Below are 27,747 nucleotides of genomic sequence, written 5' to 3'. Positions count from 1 at the left end.
ATCCTTATGCCACAACCCTCGAAAAATAAAATTTGATTTGATTTGATTTCATTTTGATAAAGCTGCTTCTTGTCTGTTTTCATAAACAAGTCAGCGGTTTTTTTGGGTTTTTTTGTGTGTGCAAAACTTTAATGTTGCAGTCTGATTTTTTTGCTTCTCCAGATAATTTAATACTTAAAAACAAGCTCGAAAACTACACGGAGCATTCACAACGTATCGTTCTGACCTAAATTCCAGTCAATCAGTCTGTCTCAGCCCCTCCCTCTCTTTTTCTCTCTCCCTCTTCGTTCTCTTTTTCACACACATACCTGAAGGCAAGGCTACCAGGAAGGAAAAGCCAACAGCCGTAGCGGCGAGGCATCCTTGGAGACAGCATATACTGGATTTGGGCTCATCTGAAAAATAAAACGACGTGTATACGTGTGAAATTCACAGAAAAAAAAGAAGTGTATAGGCTTATGTGTGGAATTCGCAGAAAAGACTTTATTCTCTTAAAGATCAGTGGCGATCATCACCATATATATATATATATATACTTTCGACAAAATAAGGACAAGAGGGTTTTTTCCTCGTACGAATAACAACAGCAACAAAATGTCAACACACAAACAAGCCCTACAGCTATTGTGTTTTCAGCGTAGCAATAGGGTCCGATATTTAGACGAGACAAGTATAATGCCGACGAGTCGAAGACGAGTCGCATTATACTTGTTCGAGTCTAAATATCGGACCCTATTGCTACGCTGAAAACACAATAGCGATTATATAGCGGTTATGGCCTTGATTTGTTGTTCCAAACTTACAAAATGACAGTTTTTGCGTCGATGCGTTGATCTCAGGTTTTGATAGCAGACAAACTTCTTACGCGCATCATGTTCGCGCAGACATGCACACCGCTACACGCTTTCTGACTTTGTAAGAAAAACTGACTCCAAGTGCATTCGACTTCACAACACAGTTGTTGAAACAGCCTTTTAAGTTGTCAGTGTATGCTGTTGTCGATAGAAACATCGCCGTGGTACAGATGGGTGAACCGGAATCATGCGTCGGCCATTTTTCTCAATATGCTTTTGGATATTGAGTAAAATGGCCGACTTCCGCCGCATTATGCTTTGATGATCGGAAGAGACCATCCAATCACAGCCCCCGAATTCCCCCACGTGTTCATCAGAATAGCTATGTTAATATTGTGCACATTGTGACCTTCTCACATGCACACACAGTAGGGTCGTTTACACAACAAACACGTTTTAGTCTGCAGATTAAACTATGACGATTCACAACGAAGAGCAAAAACACCAGGATAAATAAATATAGCTATTCTGATGGACACGTGGGGGAATTCGGGGGCTGTGATTGGATGGTCTCAACATCATCATCAAAGCATAATGCTACGGAAGTCGGCCATTTTTGCCAATATCCAAAAGCATATTGGCAATAACAAAGACGCATGGTTCCGGTTTACCCATCTGTACCACACGATGTTAACAATCGACAACAGCATACACTAACAACTTGAAATTCTTCTCGGGAATGTTTATCAGCTTTACAAATGTCGATAGCATACCCTTTTCTGCTAACTTCCCGATGAAACAGGACTAAACCAATTATTTTCTGTCCCTAAACACCACAAAATGCCCACTCGTCGGCATTATACTTGTCTCGTCTTAATATCGGACCCTATTGCTACGCTGAAAACACAATAGCTGTTAATAATTCCTTCGGTTTAAAGTCCCACTTCGCCTCGTAAAAACAGTTCGCCTGACTGTCTCAGATTTGGCCAGGTTTTAACATGGGGTAAGACCATCCCTCCACTTGGTCACATACCAAAAGGCAACACCCTGACTGTTTGCTGTGGTGAGTTGGAATTTTTTTTAGGTACCAGTGATTTTTACTAAATTTGATCTGACAAAAAAAATAATACCACAGAGAGCATCCAGGCTGTTCTATTTTGGCATGTGACCAATTCGAGGGATGGTCTGTTTGTTTGTTCGTTCATGGGCTGAAACTCCCACGGCTTTTACATGTATGACCGATTTTACCCCGCCATTTAGGCAGCCATACGCCGCTTTCGGAGGAAGCATGCACTGGGTATTTTCGTGTTTCTATAACCCACCGAACTCTGACATGGATTACAGGATCTTTTTCGTGCGCACTTGGTCTTGTGCTTGCGCGTGTACACACGGGGGGTGTTCGGACACCGAGGAGAGTCTGCACACAAAGTTGACTCTGAGAAATAAATCTCTCGCCGAACGTGGGGACGAACTCACGCTGACAGCGGCCAACTGGATACAAATCCAGCGCGCTACCGACTGAGCTACATCCCCGCCCCGAGGGATGGTCTAATCCCAGTAAATCTGAGACGATGAGGCGAACTGTTTTGACGAGGTGGAGTGGGCCTTTAAGAGAGCAGCATAAATCGTATTATGCACAGAACCGTCATGAACTGACTGACTGACTATTAGGATTTTACGTCCTCTTAGACCAACTGGTCTATTTTGGGACAGGTATTGGTAATACGTTGAAGATATGGTGTGATACTTTGATTCGAACAAGCCCGCTGTGGCTGTCTTCTTCGACACACCAGCATTGGGTTTGTCTCGTCAAAGTATCGAAATACGATCATGATAATCGGAGACGAGAGATGATGCATGCGTGTCTTCGTGTTTTCCAAGCCCTGAGACTTTCGCTGTGAACGTGGGATCTTTTTCGTGCGCATGTGTGCACACGGGGGTGTTCGGACACCTGAAGAGAGTCTGCACAAAGTTGACTCCGAGAAATAAATCTCTCGCCGAACGTGGGGATCGAACCCACGCTGATAGCGACCAACTGGCTACAAAGCCAGCGCGCTACCAACTGAGCTACGTCCCCGCCCCGTCATGAACTGAAAATAAGAGCTTCCATTGAAATTACGTTTAAGTGCTCAAGGACAAAAAAGTGGTGTAAAAAGAAAAGTAACGAGAAAGAACAAAGCATGATTAAAAGTAAAGGAGTGTATTTTCCGCATTCACAAATAATAGTCACGGACAGTGGTAAGGGCAGTTTACACATGCTTTGAGTAAAAGGACAGACTTGAGTGCCAAACAATTAGGGGCTGCTATTACACTATTGATTCATGTCCTTTGGGACAAAATACATAAATATAAATGAAAGGCTGAAAAGAAAGGTAACAAGTCGCGTAAGGCGAAATTACTACATTTAGTCAAGCTGTCGAACTCACAGAATGAAACTGAACGCACTGCATTTTTTCAACAATGACCGTAGTCCGCCGCTTGTGCAAAACGGAGTGAAACTGACGAGCCTGTTCAGCGCGGTAGTGGTTTCGCTGTGCTGCATAGCACGCTTTTCTGTACCTCTCTTCGTTTTAACTTTCTGAGCGTGTTTTTAATCCAAACATATCATATCTATATGTTTTTGTAATCAGGAACCCACAAGGAATAAGATGAAAGTGTTTTTAAATCGATTTCGGAAATTTAATTTTGATCATAATTTTTATATTTTTAATTTTCAGAGCTTGTTTTTAATCCAAATATAACATATTTATATGTTTTTGGAATCAGGAAATGATGTAAAATAAGATGAACGTAAATTTGGATCGTTTTATATAAAAATAAAAATTATTACAATTTTCAGATTTTTAATGACCAAAGTCATTAATTAATTTGTAAGCCTCCAAGCTGAAATGCAATACCGAAGTCCGGCCTACGTCGAAGATTGCTTTACAAAAATGTCAATCAATTTGATTGACAAATGAGGGTGTGACAGTGCAGCCTCAACTTTTACAAAAAGCCGGATATGACATCATCAAAAGTATTTATCGAAAAAATGAAAAACAGATCCGGGGATATCATTCCCAGGAACTCTCATGTCAAATTTCATAAAGATCGGTCCAGTAGTTTGGTCTGAATCACTCTACACACACACATGCACAGACAGACACACACACACACACATACACCACGACCCTCGTCTCGATTCCCCCTCTATGTTAAAACGTAAATTTAGTCAAAACTTGACTAAATGTAAAAAGGAACACGTCGCGTCGACTAATGAGACTGAACGCACTGTATTTTTTCACCAAGACTTCACTGTTTCCCCGCGGCGGAGAAAACACTGACACATGGTATGAAAATATATTTCTTTCATTATTCCATGTAAATGGAACCTACATGGAGCAGCCGGTGTAACACGAAATTTTTACTCCACGAAAAATTTACTCCGGAGTAAATATTTCGTACGAAATTCTTACTCCGAGTACACTTTTCGTACGAGAAAAGAACTCCCCAAGGCACGAAAAAATTACTCCCTCCACGAAATTTTGACTCCCCATTTTTTTTACTTCCAGTAAAAATTTCGTACGCAAAAATGGGATGCGGGCGAATGGATAATGCCCAAAAGTGATCTCGCACACACGAATGTCGCGCTACCCTCCTTCCACCCCTTCCACCACCAAGACTAACAGGGGACAAGGGAGTAAAAATGTCGTACACCTGGCATGGGAAGTTAAAAAGCTTGTGTTGGGGTGAATAATTTATTCGTTATTTATTCGTCAGGGGAGTAACATTTTTGTTCGAAATGTTTACTCGGACCTCACCTGTCTTGGGGAGTAATTTTCTCGTGTAATGGGGGAGTGCTTTTTTCGTGAAGGGAGTAACTTTTTCGTACGAAATGTTTACTCCGGAGTAAAAATCTCGTGGGAGTAATTTTCTCGTGTTACACCGGCTGTCGATCGCTTGAAATGACAGCAGGTATACGTGTACTGCATGACAAGATAGGAAAATAACAAGTCGCGTAAGGCGAAATTACTTCATTTAGTCAAGCTGTCGAACTCACAGAAGTGCCGCCTCAACTTTCACACAAAGCCGGATATGATGTCATCAAAGACATTCATCGAAAAAAAGAAAACATAGTCTGGGGATAACATACCCAGGAACTACCATGTAAAATTTCATGAAGATCGGTCCAGTAGTTTTCTCTGAAGCGCTCTACACATACACACAGACACAGACACACACAGACACATAGACACACACACACACACACACACACACACACACACACACACACACACACACACACACACACACACACATACATACATACATACACACATACACCACGACCCTCATCTCGATTCCTCGTCTATGTTAAAACATTTAGTCAAAACTTGACTGAATGTAAAAAGACAGGCAAAGATAAAGAATTTTAAACAAGTCGCGTAAGGCAAAAATACAACATTTAGTCAAGCTGTCGAACTCACAGAATGAAACGGAACGCACTGAAATTTTTCAGCAAGACCGTATACTCGTAGCATCGTCAGTCCACCGCTCGTGGCAAAGGCAGTGAAATTGACAAGAAGAGCGGGGTAGTAGTTGCGCTGAGAAGGATAGCACGCTTTTCTGTACATCTCTTCGTTTTAACTTTCTGAGCGTGTTTTTAATCCAAACATATCATATCTGTTATGTTTTTGGAATCAGGAACCGACAAGGAATAAGATGAAAGTGTTTTTAAATTAATTTCGTAAATTTAATTTTGATCATAACTTTTATATTTTTAATTTTCAGAGCTTGTTTTTAATCCAAATATAACATATTTATATGTTTTTGGAATCAGAAAATGATGAAGAATAAGATGAACGTAAATTTGGATCGTTTTATAAAAAAAGGTTTTTTTTACAATTTTCAGATTTTTAATGACCAAAGTCATTAATTAATTTTAAAGCCACCAAGCTGAAATGCAATACCGAAGTCCGGCCTTTGTCAAAGATTACTTGGCCAAAATTTCAATCAATTTGATTGAAAAATGAGGGTGTGACAGTGCCGCCTCAACTTTTACAAAAAGCCGGATATGACGTCATCAAAGACATTTATCGAAAAAAAGAAAAAAATGTCCGGGGATATCATTCCCAGGAACTCTCATGTAAAATTTCATAAAGCACGGTCCAGTAGTTTATTCTGAATCGCTCTACACACACACACACACGCACAGACAGACACACACACACTTGACTAAATGTAAACAAGTCGCGTAAGGCGAAAATACAATATTTAGTCAAGTAGCTGTCGAACTCACAGAATGAAACTGAACGCAATGCCATTTTTCAGCAAGACCGTATACTCGTAGCATCGTCAGTCCACCGCTCATGGCCAAGGCAGTGAAATTGACAAGAAGAGCGGGGTAGTAGTTGCGCTAAGAAGGATAGCACGCTTTTCTGTACCTCTCTTTGTTTTAACTTTCTGAGCGTGTTTTTAATCCAAACATATCATATCTATATGTTTTTGGAATCAGGAACCGACAAGGAATAAGATGAAAGTGTTTTTAAATTGATTTGGACAATTTAATTTTGATAATAAATTTTATATATTTAATTTTCAGAGCTTGTTTTTAATCCGAATATAACATATTTATATTTTTTGGAATCAGCAAATGATGGAGAATAAGATAAACGTAAATTTGGATCGTTTTATAATTTTTTATTTTTTTTTACAATTTTCAGATTTTTAATGACCAAAGTCATTAATTAATTTTTAAGCCACCAAGCTGAAATGCAATACCGAAGTCCGGGCTTCGTCGAAGAGTACTTGACCAAAATTTCAACCAATTTGGTTGAAAAATGAGGGCGTGACAGTGCCGCCTCAACTTTCACGAAAAGCCGGATATGACGTCATCAAAGACATTTATCAAAAAAATGAAAAAAACATTCGGGGATTTCATACCCAGGAACTCTCATGTCAAATTTCATAAAGATCGGTCCAGTAGTTTAGTCTGAATCGCTCTACACACACACACAGACAGACAGACAGACACACACACACACGCACATACACCACGACCCTCGTTTCGATTCCCCCTCGATGTTAAAATATTTAGTCAAAACTTGACTAAATATAAAAAGAATGTTTCGAATAAAAACATAAAGCAAACAAGGTGCTAACAAAGTTAAAGGGTAATTTACAGAAGCATTGAGAACCAGGCAGGTTATTGAGTAGTAAAACACTTGGGATTATTTACTCTATTGATTTCCGTAGAGACGTGATGTTTGCGTGAGTTTCATTATGCAAATACCATGGATAAACCCGTTCGAATGCGAATGTTTACTTTCCCATCCAATTATCACGAATAAACTGAAAGGAACATGCCTTGAATTAAATTTTTGATAGGTCAAACGACTTTGCCCGTCTTTGTATTGTCTTGTCTTGCCTTGTTTTGTCGTGTCGTGTTGTGACTTGACTGAGGGTTGTGATTATATCGTATCCTTCCTCTAATCCTAGAAAATAGCTTGATTTTAGATTTTCCCATGCTTCACCAAACAATCTCGAGGGATCATTCTGGTTGTAAAACTAAACTTTTGCCCACAAAAATTTAAAAAAAAACCACAAAAAAGGTAAGTTAATGGAACGTCTAATATTGGACAAAATGAAACCTTCATTCGAACTTCAAGAACTTTGACCTATCGGTCTTTAACATGAGAACAAGATGCACAACAACCAAAAATCGATGATACCTTATACTGTGACTTATGTTTGAAAATTGTATTGTAATAGCTTCCATTCTGTATTAACTCTTTCAATTTCTGCTTTTTCCTCTTCTTTTTTCTCGATAACGGTAAGCATGTACATATCGTTCTCTCTGTCTCTGTCTCTGTCTCTTTCTCTCTCTCTCTCTGTCTGTCTGTCTGTCTCTCTCTCTCTCTCTCTCTCTCTCTCTCTCTCTCTCTCTCTCTCTCTCTCTTTCTCTCTCTTATCTGATTGAAGTTTTATTTTTTATGTCCGTCTGTCTTTATGTGTTGTATAAAGGACAGGTTGGAAGAATAGGCTTTGCCTAAAACCTTTATCCTTTTGTAATAAAGTTCTGAGTCTGAGTCTGAGTCTCTCTCTCTCTCTCTCTCTCTCTCTCTCTCTCTCTCTCTCTCTCTCTCTCTCTCTCTCTCTCTCTCTCATCGCAAGCACATCATAAGAATAATGAATAATTCAATCTAGCTCTAGGAGCCAAGGCTCAATGCCATTATCTGTACATGTACAGCTAGCCAAGCTAAAGAAAACACCACCCTGGGGGACCGCACACACCCCGTAGAATTGAAGAATATAAGATCTTCCTACACACACACACACACACACGCATACACACATACACACCATAAATTCGTGTCCCTGTCAGTTCGTCTTTATTTATTTTTAGTCCGTCCGTCCATTTTCTTGTCCTTTCACGACTTTAAAAGACCTACTCAGCCATTGTAGCACCAAAAATTAGTTCTCACACACTTTCAAATCAATTGAAGCAAAGAACGATAAATGAGCTTGGGTGTAAGGAAAAAAGGATGAATGAATGAATGAATGAACTAGTTTCTTTCTACAAAGGTAGCCCTACACCTCAAGTGACCATTCCAGTCTAATCAAGCAATCTGGAGCTCTTCGGCTCAATCCCCCTATCTCTCCTTTATTCTAACAGGATCTGTGCGGCGTATATATATGTGTATGACGTCAACGCTTTACTCCTTGTGATTCTAGACGAGATGCTCTCCCCGAGAGGCATGGTTTGTGTAAAGTAAACCACCAATTACATCTTTCTTCTAACAATAGGTTCTGGAGCACTGGCTTACAGAAAATAACTGTATCAAAGAACTGGCACTGGTCAGCGGGATCGATAAGATCTGTGGTCTAATTACATCCTACTTTTAACATCAATAGCTTTTGGATCAAACAATCATTCACCAGTATAACTGTATTGGAGTATTGGATTAGGAATTCTTTATGTAAAGACATTCGATTCTATCTTTTCTATCAAGATACTTTAGCTGACTTAGGACAAAAATACTACTTTCTACAACTTTATGCATCCTATATAGCTTAAATAGAAACTTGGCTGCGAAGGTAAATAAGAACAAGAAGAGGATACGAATGAGAAAGAGGAATTAGGTAGCTTGGCTATATCGTTTTTGTGGGCGTATGCGTTTGTGAACAATGGACAATAAATTTAAAGGGTACACATACACCCGACATTATCTGTGATGTGCTATTTTTCTCAGATAGAATGAAAATATTCATGCATTAAATTCCTAACTACAATAAACGACCACTTGCTTGACACTGATAAAAACAACAACTGCTCAATAGTCCTTCACACCCACCACTTTTCTGTACACAAAAAAAAGCAATTATCAGTTATCAATTTAACACATTGCTTGTCATGAAGCATTCAAAAAGTAATTTCATGCTGACAAAAGGGAAATCGCAACCAAATGGACCAGTGTTCCTTATTTCCCCCCGGTCGTCTTGTGATAAAAGTGGAGAGGGAATTTATTTCAGTCATAAATCAATATTGCCAACACGGGACGATGGCAAGGCAAAGTCATGTGTCTTCAGTGTGACGGCCATGTTTGAACAAACACGCGCGTCACTAAGTGTCACGTGCTCGTGCTTCATCATGACACATGTTTAAAGGGACCTTCCCCGCCAACAAACTGCTCAAGATCGCTTCAATAGCTGTGCAATTTCGCGTGGGTTACTGACAGAATCATATGGCTAAAGCAGAACCTTGCGTAAAGTTCAAGAATAGTGTCCAAAGTTAAATGTCTTGGTGAAAAGTCCGTCATGTAGTTATGTCCCTTGAACATAAAAATTAACCTATACGGAATAAATAGAATTTCAAAGTAAAAAAAATTCGCTTTTCGTCACGATTTTATTTCAGTTTCAATGCACTCTCTCGGTTATCTCGGCCTGCAAGGTTTGGTATCTTCCAGCCGCATCCTTTAATTTGGGATTCTGTTTTTGAATATTACCGACCTTTGAACTCGTCGTTTGAAGCCTATACTTTCTGTAGTAAAAGCTAAGCAATAACAAGTTCAGACTTCAGACTATCTACAGTATGAGCATAATTATGTAGGGGAACCATTGAACGCATACGTGTCTTAATTATCGAATGATGAAAAACTCTAACTTAAAACGGTACATTCAGGAACCCGTTCAAACAGCAGATTTAAAACGAAAGGAGCCACAGTTACCGTTTTTCTTTTCACCCAACAAAATGTCATGTTCGAGATCCACTCTGGTACAAAGCTATTGTAATGTATTTCCTACATCGTGGATTGTACAAGCAAAATACATTTTACATTCAAGAACGGACACTGACTTCACATTTTCAGAGAATGTGTTTTTCTACGTCAGACTGTGCTTTTGTACCTGTTTTTATATTTTCTTTTTAGAAAATACCGTTCTTTGCAGCTGCAGTCGGGTTATCTTTTGCCGAGGTTCGTGCAAATGGATATGTACATGTAATTCATCTTTCGTTCAGAGGAATATGCGGTCATTCTTTCTTTCTTTATTTGGTGTTTAACGTCGTTTTCAACCATTCAAGGTTATATCGCGACGGGGAAAAGGGGGGAGATGGGATAGGGGAAAGGGGGGAGATGGGATAGAGCCACTTGTTAATTGTTTCTTGTTCACAAAAGCACTAATCAAAAAATTGCTCCAGGGGCTTGCAACGTATTACAATATATGACCTTACTGGGAGAATGCAAGTTTCCAGTACAAAGGAATGAGAATTATTCTTCTACCATTCTCTCCCTCTGCGATGTACTTTAGTAAGGCTTCATTGGTGTGGCATGATATTAGCACACACAAATACCTAACATCAAATTTCAAATGTCAGCGGTGTTAAATTCTTATTGTAGTATCTTGTCAATCTGTCTCTGTTTCTCTCTGGAGATAACTTGTACAGAGGTTACAAAAAGAACATCAGAAAAAGTAAAAGTTTATAGGAAGCGGGGGAAGGGGGGTCTTAAATGGGGGGGGGTCCACTTTAGCAGTTTAGCACTAAATTAGGAGTTAAAAATTTTCCCCGCCTAAATGTACACTCTTTGCAATTACACTAAACTAAATGTTTCAATGTATAACTTCAAATGATTGTAACAACAAGAAGTTATCACCTGGCTAAACAATAAACACAAGATCAAAGAAATAAGCAGTAATGAACAGCAGATAAGTGTACGCAATCAAACCTTATGGAATAATACAAATATAAGGTACAGGAAGCAAACGCTATACATGAATGACTGGATAAAGGCTAAAATATGCGTTGTTAAAGATGTTTTTAACGATAACGACATGTGCTCTTTTGAGGAAATATGTGAACGAACTGGATATAAACAGTCTCGCCTATTTGAATATAATGCAATACAGACTGCCATTAAAGCTCTATTATTGCGTGATACGGGTCAGGCCCGTTCTGATCATATGCCATTTATACAATTATCTCCACGCCAAATTCGCCTAAAGATGTTAAATTGTGAGATAAAGGAGCCAAGCTCAGCTGGATTTTGGTCGAACAAATTAAATATTACATTAGAAGATAAACACTGGAAATTAGCTAACGAATGCTCGACAGAAACCCGTCTTCGTCTATTGCATTGGAACATTTTACACAATATATATCCCACCAATATTTTGCTACATAAGATGGGAATTCGTCAAACAAATCTTTGTCAGTATTGTAACGAAACCGACTTCATCGAACACTTTTTTTGGCAGTGAAGAGCAGTGCAACCCATATGGCAGGAATGTCAAGGGTACATATTTAAATGTACAGGCAAAAATATAAAGTTAAGCTGCGAAGAGGCTCTTTTTGGGTATTTCACACGTGATATCCCCAGAGAGAAAACCTTCATAATTAATCACCTTATATTGATATCGAAAATGTGCATAAGCCAGTTTAAGTACGTAAATCCAAAAACTAACATGAAGGTCTTATTTCAGAACCAAGCTCGACTTCGAAATTTCTAGTAAAATTGAACTGTGTATAAGAATATAGATAAATAGTAGTATAGTGCTGTTAATGTAAAGTTATTTATATATGCGCCGTATGATGCTGTGCTGAAAACTAGTACTGTAAATGTAATTGGTAATTTGTAAATTCTCGCCTTTTGTCCATCGAGCGTTGGATTAATTAACTTGTTATGTATTGTCCCGCTGAAAATGGTATTATTTAACAGAATTATGGGAACAACAACAACAACAACACACACACACACACACGCAAACAAACGCACAAACTACTAGACATAGCAAAGGTGAATGAAATAGCTGTAACGATAGAGTAACTGTAATGAAGAGAAAAAAAAAAGTGTATCTATCTATATATATATACGACTAGTGTCTGTCTGTCTGTCTGTCTGTCTGTCTGTCTGTCTGTCTGTCTGTCTGTCTGTCTATCTGTCTGTCTGTCTGTCTGTTCGCGATGCACGGCCAAAGTTCTCGGTGGATCTTTTTCAAATTTGGACACCGTATTCAGCTACACCCCGGACACAACCTCATCGATGAGATATTTCAACACGTGCTCTGAGCGCGCAGCGCTGTGCGTGCTGAACCGATTTTTTTTTGTTTTTTTTGTTTTTTTGTTGTTGTCGGGATCCACTACCAGTAACTCTTCCTTATCTTCTCTAGTGTTTTCAGCCGCGATTATCTCCCTTCCTCCGTGTGGCGTCAATCCATATTCCCGTTACTACGTTACTATTTTTAGAAGGTCACTGCACGTTACTATTTTTAGAAGGTCTCCAGTGTTTTGCGCGTTTATCTCCTTTCCTTCGTGCGCCGGCCACCTGGTATTCGGCTCTACTTCTTCCCGGCAAAGCCGGTACCCGGCGAAGCGGGTAATCATCTAGTATATATATATATACGACTAGTGTCTGTGTGTCTGTGTGTCTGTCTGTCTGTGCGCGATGTACGGCCAAAGTTCTCGATGGATCTGCTTCAAATTTGGTGGGCTTATTCAGAGAGACCCCGGACACAACCTCATCGATGAGATATTTCAACACGTGCTCTCAGCGCGAAGCGCTGAACCGATTTTGGTTCCACCTGAGCTACCCGGGCCCCCATACCGACACACCAAAGCCGCTAGACCACATCACAACGCCAAAGTTCTCGGTGGATCTTTTTCAAATTTGGACACCGTATTCAGCTACACCCCGGACACAACCTCATCGACTGAGATATTTCAACACGTGCTCTCAGCGCGCAGCGCTGAACCGATTTTGGTTTTTCTGTTCATTTCACCATTCCCAGTAACTCTTCCTTATCTTCTCCAGTGTTTTGCGTTTATCTCCCTTCCTTCGTGTGGCTTCAATCCATATTCCCGTTACTGACTACGTTACTATTTTTAGAATGTCACTGCGCTGTCCAGAACGCTTCCCTTGCATCCGTAAGTTGTTCTTACTGTCAAAGTGAAAAGGTCGAATCAATTTATAGCCACGCGAAAAATACACTGTCACCTATCTCTCTCTATATATATACGGCTTCTCTGTGTGTGTGTGTGTGTTTGTGTGTCTGTGTGTGTGGGCAACACCTGTGGATTGTAGAGTTCTGTTTGTTATGTGGTCTGGCGGCATTGGTGTGGGTCTGAAATGTTCAGGCCTTCCTTTTAGAAGCCATAACAGTTATTCTCAATCCCGTTTGAGTGGACTTCGCCTTCAAAGGTGATTGTGGTGTTTCGGCACTCGATTACTTTTGGCGTCGTCGACAGCGATGGGACTCGACATGAGATATTTCAACACGTGCTCTGAGCGCGCAGCGCTGAACCGATTTGGGTTTTTCTCTTTATCTTCTCCAGTGTTTTCAGCGTTTATCTCCCTTCCTTCGTGTGGCGTCAATCCATATTCCCCTTACTACGTTACTATTTTTAGAATGTCACTGCGCTGTCCAGAACGCTTCCCTTGCACCCGGAAGTTGTTCTTACTGTCAAAGTGAAAAGGTCGAATCAATTTATAGCAAAGCGAAAAATACACTGTATATTTATAGATATAGATATACATATATATATATACGGCTTCTGTGTGTGTGTGTGTGTGTGTGTGTGTGTGTGTGTGTGTGTGTGTGTGTGTGTGTGTGTGTGTGTTTGTGTGTGTGTGTGGGCAACACCTGTGGATTGTAGAGTTCTGTTTGTGATGTGGTCTGGCGGCATTGGTGTGTGACTGAATATTCAGGCCTTCCTTCCAGAAGCCATAACAGTTATTCTCAATCCCGTTTGAGTGGACTTCGGCTTCAAATATGATTGTGGTGTTTCGGCACTCGGTTACATTTGGCCACGCTGTCTGTCTCTGTCTCGCGATTCTCCCCGGCGAAGCCGGGTATTCCTCTAGTATCATATGAATACATGTTCAGGCTAGGTATTAAGGATAAGCGGAAATTTAGAAGTAGAAAAAATAAAAAAAGACCCATGAAGAAGGATGCTCCCCGCCCAAAAAAAAACTAAAAAATTTTTAAAAAAAAGGGTTGCAGCAGCCTGCATGCAACTGAGGTCAAAAAAAAAATCGATTCTTCCTTTTCTTTCTCTGCATCTCATGCTCACGTGTATATGTCAAGGACACATCTGTTTGCGTAATGAAATCTGATATCTGCCATTGATTTTACATAAACACAAGTCATGACGACAAAAAGGCACGTTCAAAAAAAATGAAGATAACATAAACTATTAGAGATAATCTACCTGGATTGAACATCCGTGCTCTTCTTCTTAATGGTTGGCATTTTAAAATAGAAATACACATACCAGCACACCGGGACTGGGTGGCCGAGTGGTAACGCACTTGCGCTCGGAAGCGAGAGGTTGCGTGTTCAGGCCTGGGTCAGGCCGCAATTTTCTCCCCCCTTTCCTAACCTAGGTGGTGGGTTCAAGTGCTAGTCTTTCGGATGAGACGAAAAACCGAGGTCCCTTCGTGTACACTACATTGGGGTGTGCACGTTAAAGATCCCACGATTGACAAAAGGGTCTTTCCTGGCAAAATTGTATAGGCATAGATAAAAATGTCCATCAAATACCCGTGGGACTTGGAATAAAGTTAAAAAAAAATTCCATCTCACACGGCATTAAGTCTCAGGAAACATGAATACACGCATGCAGGGGAAAAAAAATATGGGTAGCGCCGTATGTGTGGCAGCTCGCTTTCCCCGGGGAGAAAGCAGCCCGAATTTCCATGAGGGTAACCTCACTGGACTGTAAATCTTATCCAATCCAATCCAATCCAATCCAACATTCCAGCACACACACACACATCATGACGCAAACAGGGAACAGTATAACACAAATAAGTACAAGTACACACGGCCATGTGAACATGTATAACATTAACAAGCAAAAATGGCGACAGGAAAAAGTCCAATAAACCCCACAACAATCGACACAAATGTGAACACAAAGACAAACCGACATTTAGTTACACATATATGTATACACACAAACATATACACATATTCAGACATAAATACAAAACGTTAGCATATTTGCTATACTGACACAATGTAACTGTAAGGCCACAAAAAAAGTTGTATGTTTCTGGTCACCCGACCCTACCTAGTCTTTTGCCGCCGACCCTAGACTTTTTTTTTTTTTTTTGCATTTGTAAAAAAAAAGAGAAAAAAGCGTCAAAACGAAAGTAACAGACGGCAGACGACACAAGGGGGATAACCCCCCATCCCTTTTGTCTCATTTGTTTTGTAATGCGTTGTCTTTCTCTTTGTATAGTAAGTCCAGTCTCTTTGCGTCACTGTATAGTTATTTTCTACCCTGACCAAAAAACAAAAAACAAAAACAAAAATCCCTACCTACCTACCCTATTTTTTGTAGCCATGTTACCAGAAACATACAACTTTTTGGGGGGGCCTAAACACAAAGACAAGACAGTCGTGTATGAACATACACAATCGACAGTCACATCAATTCAGACAGTAATCAAGTTTCACCAACCGTGCATAGTGACACAAAGGAGTGGGTAAAACTTAAGAATAGGGCCCCAAATTAACCCCCTTCAACATAATCCAACTAAAGTATACGGAATGAATCGAATATCAAAGCCAAAACTTTAGCTTTTCGCCTCAATGTAACCGCATTTTCATCAAACTGACAAGGTTCTTTCCGTCTGGCAGGTTTAGTATGTTGCAACAGCTTTCCTGGTCTTGGGACACTTGTTATTGAATTCCACCCAGAAATGTAACAGTGTAAAAAAAACAAGAAAGGTAAGTGGTTGGAAATGTAACAATGTAAAGACGAACAAAAAGTCAAAGACCTGACTTTGGGACACTGAATACAGAATACAGTATTTATTGAGCCAAGTGACATTAAAAAACATTTAAAGCACAAGGAATTTCGCGTAGTGTTGGTAAAATCACGCACACACACACACCCACACACACACTGACACACACATACACACACACGCCCACACATACACTGACATGCACACCAACACACACACGCCCACACTACAGCAGTCACGATCACACCATCACACGCAGGGCAGACATGAGGTAAAACAAATGACAATCATCTATTAAAAGAAAATGTGCAAAGAGTGGTCTAAGATGCTGGTGGAAGGGTCTACACAGAATACAATTTTATAATCCAATGCATAGTTAGAACTAGCCCATCCCCTCCACCCACCCACTCATGAATAACTAAAATAATGCAGCTAAAAAAAAATGTTGAACATTTGGAAATGGGAATTTTACTCAGAAATCGAACAGTAAAGACTGACAAAAATTTTAAAAAAGTCAAAGGCCTGACAGAATGTTACCCAAAAAAGGAAACAGTAAGGCCCCCCAAAAAATAGTCTGTTTACGCTATCCCGACCGACCCTATTTTTTCGCGCGTCCCTTGACTTGTTTTTGGCATTTGGGGGGGGGGGGGGAGTCTTTGTTTTTTGGCAAAATAACTTAAAAATATGTTTTTGGGGGAAAACAAAAAAAGAAAAAAAACCCATCCCGACCTACCGACCCTATTTTTTTTTGCCTATGTTACCGTGAACAGACTTTTTATGTTTTTTTACCTAAAGACAAACAAAGAGTCAAATAGTTGACTTTGGTACAGTGACACTGTTCTTGAAGTTTACCTAGAAATGAAACAGTAACGAAAAACAACAAATCAAAGATCTGACACTTCCTGAATTTTACCCAGAAATGTAACATTAAATTTAAAACAGACAAAAAGTCAAATACATATATATATCAATCAATCAATCAATATGAGGCTTATATCGCGCGTATTCCGTGAGCACAGTTCTAAGCGCAGGGATTTTTTTTTATTTACATATATATATATAATTTTTTTTTTTTAATATATATATACAAGCATAAAGTCAGAGATCAATTACCTTCTTCCTCCTCGTCGTCTTCCGGTGGTTGTTTTCTGTCATCCTCACTCCCATAACCACAGTCACCCTTCTCCCCTCCATCTCTCTTCATAGCACCAACTACTACACTTTCACACAAGTCGCCGTTATGCTGCCGACCGAAGCAATAGACTTACTTTTCACTTTTCACAACTTGCACGTGCTTTCGCATAGATATCGCCGTTGTGGTTGACGTCAACCACAACACTTGACCTACTTGACACTTGTTGCTGTTGTTGTTGTTGTTGTTGTTGTTGTTGTTGTTGTTGGTGACACTTGTTGTTGTTGGTGACAATTATTGTTGTTGTTGTTTCTGTTGCTGTGTTGCCGTTGTTGTTGTTGATGTTGTTCGTCAAAGAACCAACTCAGCGTACATTACGAGCATGCGTACCCTGACCACGTCTTTTCTGCTACTGAACAGCTAAAAGACCGGCAATGCCTTATCTTTCTCAGTGGTTCCAGTTTGTCACTGCTGGTTTTAAATCAGCTGCGTGTTGAAAGCAGGCCAAGCTAACACTGGCTGTACTTTTCTCAAAAAGGGTAGAACATCTCTGCAAAGATAGTTTATAAGACGACAGGAATCAACGCTGAACAGGAACCACCGATGTTGAGTCGTCACAGTTCCAGTGCTGGGCAATCTTTCCGTGATGATGCTGCGGTGTCCTGGATTTAGCTTGGCGGTTTCTGAAACAGGATGCAAGTTATTAGGTCAGTCTTCTTCTTCTTCGTTCATGGGCTTAGACTCCCACGTTCACTCATGTTTTTAGCACGAGTGGATTTTTACGTGTATGGCCGTTTTTACCCCGCCATTCAGGCAGCATACGCCGATTTCGGGGGAGGCATGCTGGGTATTTTTGTGTTTCTATAACCCACCGAACTTTGACATGGATTACAGGATCTTTTCCGTGCGCACTTGGTCTTGTGCTTGCGTGTACACACGAAGGGGGTTAAGTCACTAGCAGGCCTGCACATAAGTTGACCTGGGAGATGGGAAAAATCTCCACTCTTAACCCACCAGGCGGCAGCGACCGGGATTCGGACTCACGACCTCCCGATTAGGAGGCCGACGTCTTACTACCACGCCACTGCGCCCGTCAGTTAGGTCAGAAGGGGACAAGCTCTTGTCGTATTGAAAGTGGCGAAAATATCCTGTGGTCTATATTTAACAGAACAACTTCGCGTTTAAAACAAAGGATACCCAATTTCTGTTTTATTTAGCATGAACCTCTCTCTCTCTTCGAACACGAATTTAAAACTTGGCTACTGCAATAACAGCATTTTGAAGTTCTCATGTATACATAAAATCGTAATAATCGTGTGTAAAATTCTCTCTCTCTCTCTCTCTCTCTCTCTCTCTCTCTCTCTCTCTCTCTCTCTCTCTCTCTCTCTCTCTCTCTCTCAGGATATACTTCTGTCTGTCTGTCTGCCTGTCTGTCTGTCTGTCTGTAAGTACGAGTCGGTGTCTCTGCCTGTGACCTACAGTTTGAAAAAAGCATAATCAACCCTTGAATAGACAAAATGGACAGGGATTACCTTGAATTGAAAGCTAAGAGATCACGATGTGTGATTTTTACAGCATTAAATCCCGCATGAATATCTCACGAAACACAGCGATTCAGTATCATGAATACAGTTCATTCCACGCACACTATAATACCATCTATCTATTTTTGATCGGCAACGATGATCAACTCACAGCAAAACGTGGTTGCGTGGTCAATTCGGAGGACAAAATCGACAGGTCAGGGAAGAAGAAATTTCGTCATTCAGTTATGCGTATTTTTTGTGATTTATGACACATCCATAGTGCATACTCTCGAACTAACCATACCAACCTCTGGGCTGCTCGAGACTATTTATACCACAAGTCTGTATCAATCATGGATCTCTCTTTTTTGCAGAGTAAAATGAACAAGTGAGTTTATTTACCAAGGGTTTTGTTTCGTTGGACTGTAAACAACGGTTTTTCATCGATAAGTGCGACAACAAGATGACCCAAAACGTTGGGCCCACGAATTTCCTTCTCCAAAGAAAATAGTGTTTAAAACACGCATAAAAATCATGGCTTGAACGGTTTTCAGACGGGTCTTAATATTGAAAACTAATTAGACACCTGTGCGCGCATAAACACACACACACAGACACACTCACACACACATACACACACACACACACACACACACACACACACACACACAAACAAAGATTTTTTTTTAAAGAAGGAAAACACACACACACACACACACACACACACACACACACACACATACACACACACACACACACACACAAACACACACACACACACACACACAAAGAAAGATGTTTTATTAAAGGAAAACACACACACACATACACACACACACACACACACACACACACACACACACACACACACACACACACACAAAGAAAGACTAACAAAGAGAAGGAAAACACACACACACACACACACACACACACACACACACACACACACACACACATGGCCCTCTCTTTCCTCTTTTATGGCTGGAAATGAAAAGGTGCACACTCGCAGCTCAGTGTCAGGTGAGGTGCCTATCGTCACCGCAAAGCTTGTCAGTATCACCTGAGGGCACCTGTATTGCGACATGCACACTGATTCAAATGATCCACATTACAACAGACACTTCCAGGTACTCCTGCACTTTAAGCAGCGAGGGACACTTGACTAAAACAGATGGTGTAGCACTCACTCTTTCTCTAAAGCTTTGTACGCTCAGTACAACTGCTGTTACAACAATGGTTCATGATAATGTTTGTAAAGTTGTTACTATGCAAACTACTTTTGTCCGTCTGTATATCATGTTTATCAAAAATATCCTGTAATGCCAGGCCAAATGTAATGTAGGGGCATTTTTTGGCTGGTCCCAAGAGTGTACTTTCATCGCAGGTTGCACTGTCTATCGTTTGCGGGAAAAAAGTGGAACGTCATGGGGGATATACACAGTTCTTTTCCTGGTGCACATGTTATTTCAGGCAGGATCTGTTCAATGCTTTGACCTGGAAGTAACGTTGAGGCTTTTTTATGAGCAATAAGATCTTTGTCGAGTACTTTGACAAGTCAAGGAGTTCACATTATATCCGAACACACAAACTGACACACCCGCGCGCGCGCGCACACACACACACACACTCACACACACACACACTCACACACACACACACACAAACACACACACACACTGACACACCCGCGCGCGCGCACACACACACACACTGACACATACACACACACACACACACACAATTCATACCCGTTGTAAGATTTGATCCATGCTTTTGCCGCTGATGTGCTTGTGAGTGTGTGTCAATGTGACCGTCTGTCTGTCTGTCTGTCTGCGTGTATTGTTAAAAAGTCACGACGGTTGTGTGGCCAGGACTTCAATACATGCGGACAAGACTAACAAAGAGGACAAAGTAAAAGTTTCTAAAGTTTAGGCGTAGCTAAGTAAAACGAACGTTATTTTCCAGTGCACGAACTTATGTCTTTTGTTTTGATATTTTTCGAAGTGCAAGACACATTCCACACACACAAAACACACACGCTCAAATGCGCGCGTTCACACACACACATAGACATAGACATAGAACACTTTATTATCTCAACGAGGATAAACTCAGGTGTAGTGTATACAGCATTACAATAAACAACATGAAACGTAAGAACATAAATAAACAAGAAATTCCTCCGATAGGAAAATCACCCCCGTCAAAGGGAAATAACCTTCTCAGTTGGTGGCAGTGAGAATGGTTATTTCCCTTTGACCAACGGGGGTGTCCCTCTATAAGTCCGTGTATAATTTTAATCCACCAATAACTCCCTAACCGTGTGTTTGACTGGTCCCAATTTTTGTAAGGACCGTCTCAGGAATGTATAGAACCTGTTCACCAAGTTTGGTGACGATCGGTCCGTTCATTCTTGAGATCTACTTGCGAACACAAACACACAAACACACAAACACATCGACCGAATCCTATACACACCCCTATACCGGGGGTGTAAATATCGAGGCGCAAATAGTCCACTCATAATAGTCAAAATTAGGACGACAATATCAAAACAAATCTCTCTCTCTCTCTCTCTCTCTCTCTCTCTCTCTCTCTCTCTCTCTCTCTCTCTCTCTCTCTCTCTCTCTCTCTCTCTCTCTCTCTCTCTCTCTCTCTCTCTCTCTCTCTCTCTCTCTCTCTCTCTCTCGTTGCACCTACCCATATTGTTAATTCATGCGCTGGATATGTCTTTAGGTTTAAGAGAGAGAGAGAGTGAGAGAGAGTGAGAGCGTGCGTGCGTTCGTGTGAGTATATGTTAGAGAGAAAGAGATCAAACCGGGTGATTGTCCATAAATACAAACACACGGCATGTATTACTGACCCCCCCCCCCCCCCCCCTCCCCACACCCCGTTGAAATGAACCTTGTGTGTTTAATCAATAAAATGTCTTACGTCTTACGTCTCTCTCTCTCTCTCTCTCTCTCTCTCTCTCTCTCTCTCTCTCTCTCTCTCTCTCTCTCTCTCTCTCTCACACACACACACACGCATGCACGCACGCACGCACGCACGTACGCAGACACACACACACACACACACACACGCACACACACACACAGGCATGAAACACAGGCAGTAGCGCGTATGCAATCTCACACTGCAAACACCCTCCTTTTACATAATTTTGTATGTTTCTCTTCCTTCTTTTTTCGTTTGAATTGATGCCCTACAAACTATAAAACAAGATTACTTCTCTTTCTGTCGATATTCTAAAAACGATAAAGAACAACTTGACTGATTAGTTTTTCCTATGATCAATGTTATCTTAACTGTACTTTTTAGAACATAAATCCGTCTGATAGGAACGTATCTGAAAACTGTAAAACTGATAAAAATCTGAACACGAGAACTCGACGCACGCACGCACACACACACACACACACACACACAGAACAGTCACCCTCACTCACTCACATACACGCACACCACCATTACCAACCCACCCGGCCTTCTCCCAGTCCCACCCCATAAAAACCTGTCAATATCATTCTCAGAAACTCACCTGTCAAGTTAACTCTGCCCATGCAGTCAGTCACCGCGGCAATAACTGTCACACTTACACTCTCATCTCCAAATCACACTCGTACAGATTCCCTGTCAAAGCCTTACACGACGCTACCACGATGACGAAATACACCACAACCTACCACACCGGCCGTCATTCAACTTGGCCCCTTTAGAAAGTGGACCCTCTCTTTACACCGGCGACCACGTTGCAGGTCTCGGCTACCCTGAGGCCAGCTTCGGGGCAGTGAGAAGCTATCGCACTCCGTAGCCACAGTAGCCTACACAGTGCGTGTCGTTCAAAGAAGTTGTCGCTGAAGAAGTTGTCGCTGTGGTAGACTCTGTATCTATAGCTTCGCTAGCTTTTACACACAGACTACATGCAGCCAGTTGTATAGCTATACCACGCCGCCAGTCGCTCAATACCACTAGCTTCCTAGTTCTCTCGTACTTTTTCCAACAAGAGTTGTCGCTGGCCAGATGGCGTAAGAGGAAAATCGATTATTTGACATGCACGGTTCAATAAACAACAAGGTCGTATAACTCGACGGGCCCCTAGCGTTGACACTCGGCATGCAAGGAGTTTGAACTTTTGACGATTTTACACAGCCGTATATGGCGGTGTATAGATTTCACTCGGTCTGTAAGTCTGTCTGTCTGTCTGTCTGTCTGTTTGTCTGTCTGTCTGTCTGTTTGTCCAGACGGATTTCTTAGATTTATTTAGATCTCTCGTTCTATCTGTGTCACACATGTCTGTAGTCGAAGTTGGGACTGATGCTGTTTGAGTTTGATATCGGCTCCGCCTCGCAGATTAGTACTACCACGCTTTCTTTCTTTGGACACTCTCGGATTACTTACTTTACTTTTCTTCTGATGAAACAGACAATTTTTGTATTTCCTATTTGCATCTTCAAATGATTGCCTAAGACACACGTAACAACAACAAACTTACAAGAAAACATGTTTGTTCATAATACTTGTGACAAAAATCCACAACTGCAAAGTGGCAGTGAAAATAAAAGTCAGTATTTGAGCTTCCCGACAGCTACCTGTCAGCTTACGATTTCATGTTAAAGTGTTGAAAGGGGAGGGGGTACACAACAGCAACACCACAACAACAACAACAACAACAACAACAACAACAACAACAACAACAACATCAACACCGTACAACAACAACAACGACAACACTGAGTAACAACAGCAGCAACTCTTAATAATCCACATACATTTACTCATAGAACTATATATTCGGTACACTACATTCTTTTTATGTATTTAAATATTTGTTGAATTTATTGTGTGTGTGTGTGTGTGTGTGTGTGTGTGTGTGTGTGTGTGTGTGTGTGTGTGTGTGTGTGTGTGTGTGTGCGTGTGTGTGCGTGTGTGTGTAAGTGTGTATGTCTGCTTGTGTGAGGTTGGGTGTGTGTCAAAATGTGTTGTGCAATATGGCATGAAAATCCTTTTAGATTTGTTGTTAAAAATTACAGCTTTGTATACCATGTTTATTATCTTTTACGAAGTAATGATAGTTAAATAGTCTTTTATGTTTTTTATTTGATCGACCTTCCGTTAGGATTATGGAGTTTTATGCACAGCCTTTTATAGTTAACTAAATTTTTGTATTCGAAATAGTCCACTGTAGTCGGTGTAGGCCTTAAGCTTTTTTTTAATCGTTTGTCCAGTATTTAATTTAATTCTCTATTTTTGTATGAACTCAAATGTTTAGTGTTCTTAGTATGTCTTGTTAGGCTAAGTTCTATTTAATCAGAGTATGTTTGCGTGTGCTTATACCTAGTGATATTGTAAAGCGCACAGTGCTTTTAGTTATGCGCTATAGAAATCTCCTTAATAAATAAATAAATAAATAAATAAATAAAGTAAAACCCCGAAATACTTAAATCGTTTGAACTTACCTGTCACAACGTTCCTACAGCAACGCCCGCTCAACACTGAAAACCGCCGGCATATTACACAACGAAGCCAACTCTGTACACAAACTCATGAACCGAAAATAAGCTGTATCTGTCAACGTATAGCCACAACATGTGCAGTGATTTGTGGCGAAAGCAAAGGTCCCTTTCCACGTAAAGGCGCGCGCCGCACTGGTGGTTCTTATCTCTGGAAAACACCCTAACCCCAGGGAGCTAAAAATAGGTGCGTCAACATTTCTCTCCCTTTCACGCCCTCTCCCGGAAATCCTTCTATTGTGGGGATAGGGTGTCAAAGGGACGACCGGGTCCTTAGTGGTTTAGTCGCTCTGAGGTGATAAAATGGGTTACTAGTTGAGAAGTACATTGGGGTATCAAGACTTGCAGTGCAAGCTGAAGTCAGAAAGTTACACAGGGTAAAGCTCTAACTGGCCCGGCAGAGCTGAGAAATGCACCTCATGGCAAAGCGAGTGCCCATGTGCATACGTCACACACAAGAATGCGTGTAAGCAATATGCACGGAACCGGCTTATTACTTGATGTCAGTAAGTTCCCAGGGTACATACCCACACACACACACACACACGTACACACACACACGCACGCACGCACGCGCACGCACACATTATCCATACATCACACAAACACACACTCTGACACACATTTAATTGATGAAGTTTCTGTATTTTGTGCCTGATTTTCAGTTGCAACAACCACTTTTACTGATTTTCATTCAAATTAGCGATATCAACAACAACAACAACAACAACAACAAAGCCACCACCACAGTATAGTAGGCCTAGAATTTGAATGTTTCCTGAGGAAAAATCAAAATGGCTCTACTCTTCCATACATGTACATGTGTTAGCTTTAAACCAAGAGTTATGAATTTGGTTGTCTCTTCAATCCAACAATGCAAAACAAATGACAAAAGCGGAGAGACACTGATGTACATAGAAAACAGCCACAACGCAGGTATTACGAACAACAGACACCCTACACCTGCACGGGATGTTTTTCTCCGAGAAACATGACATGTGGGAGTGCAGACTCGGGTCCGGTTTCGCATGGCTGCTAATTAATAATTCACCGTTGTTTTGGTGTGCCATCAACGGATACGTCACTTACATGACGTCAAGAAAATACTATACTTACTCTCTTAGGAGGTATGTGCATGCGTGTGTGTTGTGTGTGTGTGTGTGCGTGCGTGCGTTTGTTCGTGCGTGCGTGCATGTGTGTGTGTGTATGTGTGTGTGTGTGTGTGACGGTGTGTGTGTGTGTGTGTGTGTGTGTGTGTGTGTGTGTGTGTTTGTGCGTGCGTGTGTGCGTGCGTGTGTGGGTGTGGTTGTGTGTTTGTGTGTGAACTTGAAACGCGTGCGATCAGATAATTAAATTATGCGTTTCTTTGCCCGCGCGATCGGGAAAATCCACAAACAAAAGGAGCGTGCATTCCGACAGTAATTATGTGTCCTATTTCTCAAGAAACACAAAATCCACTTTTTCCAAACGGATGCTATTAATCATGTTTACGTCCCATATCCACTTGAACCACTTGAACCGTTGCTGAACTTCAGTACTGAACTACTGTACTGTTCCCCTTTTTACATTTAGTCAAGTTTTGTTATTTACTGCTGGAACAATAATGAATATAAAGCAAAATTCCCACACACAAAAATCACTCTGTCATAGCAACTAATGAGGGAATGACAGAAATAGTCCGTGATCTGAACGAAAAAGTGTTATCAAAAAGAATCCTCTTTAATTCTGTTGTTTTTAGCAAGTTTAACCTTCCATGTGTTAGGTTTGGGTATTTCTAGTTATAGTAATGGCAGCCATCATGTGCATATCTGTCATTGAATGATGTCATGTTAGTGCCTGGTACAATGGTCTTAACAAATGGGGGTATAGTTTTTAAAACTGGAATAACTCTGTTATTTTTGCGACTACAATTTCAGTTTAAAGGTATTTTTGATCAGAGAAAACCCGCAAATACATGTAAACAACAAGTCGCGTAAGGCGAAAATACAACATTTAGTCAAGCTGTCGAACTCAAAGAATGAAACTGAACGCAATGCAATTTTTCAGCAAGACCGTATACTCGTAGCATCGTCAGTCCACCGCTCGTGGCAAAGGCAGTGAAATTGACAAGAAGAGCGGGGTAGTAGTTGCGCTGAGAAGGATAGCACGCTTTTCTGTACCTCTCTTCGTTTTAACTTTCTGAGCGTGTTTTTAATCCAAACATATCATATCTATATGTTTTTGGAATCAGGAACCGACAAGAAATAAGATGAAAGTGTTTTTAAATTGATTTCGAAAATTTAATTTTGATCATAATTTTTATTATTTTTAATTTTGAGAGCTCGTTTTTAATCCAAATATAACATATTTATATGTTTTTGGAATCAGAAAATGATGAAAAATAAGATGAACGTAAATTTGGATCGTTATATAAATTTTTTTTTTTTTTTTACAATTTTCAGATTTGTAATGACCAAAGTCATTAATTAATTTTTAAGCCACCAAGCTGAAATGCAATACCGAAGTCTGGCCTTTGATTGAAAAATGAGGGTGTGACAGTACCGCCTCAACTTTTACAAAAAGCCGGATATGACGTCATCAAAGGTATTTATCGAAAAAAAATATCTGGGGATATCATTCCCAGGAACTCTCATGTAAAATTTCATAACGATCGGTCCAGTAGTTTGGTCTGAATCGCTCTACACACACACACACGCACACACACACATACACCACACCCTCGTCTCGATTCCCCCCTCTACGACTACGTTAAAACATTTAGTCAAAACTTGACTAAATGTAAAAAGGAATCAACGTAGTTTTACGTAAATCTTACAAATGACGTCACAGGCTTGACGTCAAGACAAATCAAGGGATATGTTCCAAAGCTGGAGAAACGTTTGCCATACAATCGTGTTTGATCATCAGATACGTTAGTTTTTCATACTCACATATATATACTTTGTTGTATGCTGATTTCGAAAAGACAAAGATATTGCCTAAATCTTACAACATTAGATGCTGACCCTCTTTATAGCTTTGATAAACTTGGTCAAAAAATGATTGCATCAGATTTCGAACCCACATTAAAGCATTATTTCCCGTGTCATTTCATCCAAACTTTATATGCCAGTAAAGGCCGTTCACTTGACCATCTGGATCACCTTTCGGTTGACAGATTTCGTTTACAGGTATCACGTGACCGCAGCTCAATTAAGGATACCCTCAAAATCGACTGGACAAAAATGGAAGGGCCCAATTAAAAATCGGGAAAAAATCACAATAGACAATTCTTTGAAACGTTTACATACGAGAAGAAAGCCAAATCAATTATCTACCCAGAAAAAGTTGTTTGGTTAAGCTAGCTTGCGTATTGCGGGTGCTATGCTATACCCACTGATGCAAGTGTCGATCGCACGAGCGGTCAAAAACGGGATTTTTGTTTTGTTTTAGAGATATTTTGACAAAAAGCGCTCTATTTCAGCAATAACTTCGTGGATTGCTTTGAAACTTCAAGAATAGTTTACCAACCTACTAGACGTACTTCGAGCAAAAGTAGGGATCGTTACACGT

The 27,747-nt window shown here is 40.6% G+C and overlaps 1 protein-coding gene and 1 long non-coding RNA gene across 5 annotated transcripts in view; one reads left to right on the top strand and one right to left on the bottom strand.

The window, feature by feature from the left end:
• LOC138963964 (uncharacterized) overlaps nucleotides 1-27,747 on the top strand; it is a 149,776-nt gene that overhangs the window by 30,991 nt on the left and 91,038 nt on the right. The gene's annotated exons all lie outside the window — the stretch shown is intronic.
• Nucleotides 8-24,333, bottom strand: LOC138963969 (uncharacterized). 4 transcript variants are annotated; one of them, XR_011454975.1, is made up of 3 exons: nucleotides 18,849-18,930; nucleotides 17,135-17,836; nucleotides 8-395 (listed from the first exon to the last, which is right to left on the bottom strand). It is a non-coding gene; the product is annotated as an uncharacterized lncRNA (long non-coding RNA). The 4 variants fall into 4 exon arrangements; XR_011454976.1 differs by lacking the exon at nucleotides 18,849-18,930 and adding an exon at nucleotides 18,686-18,771; XR_011454973.1 differs by lacking the exon at nucleotides 18,849-18,930 and adding an exon at nucleotides 24,142-24,333 and having other exon boundaries at nucleotides 9-395.

Source organism: Littorina saxatilis, linkage group LG4, assembly GCF_037325665.1.
Source record: "Littorina saxatilis isolate snail1 linkage group LG4, US_GU_Lsax_2.0, whole genome shotgun sequence".
Lineage (NCBI taxonomy): Eukaryota > Metazoa > Mollusca > Gastropoda > Littorinimorpha > Littorinidae > Littorina > Littorina saxatilis.
This window is presented reverse-complemented; position numbering and strand designations above follow the sequence as displayed.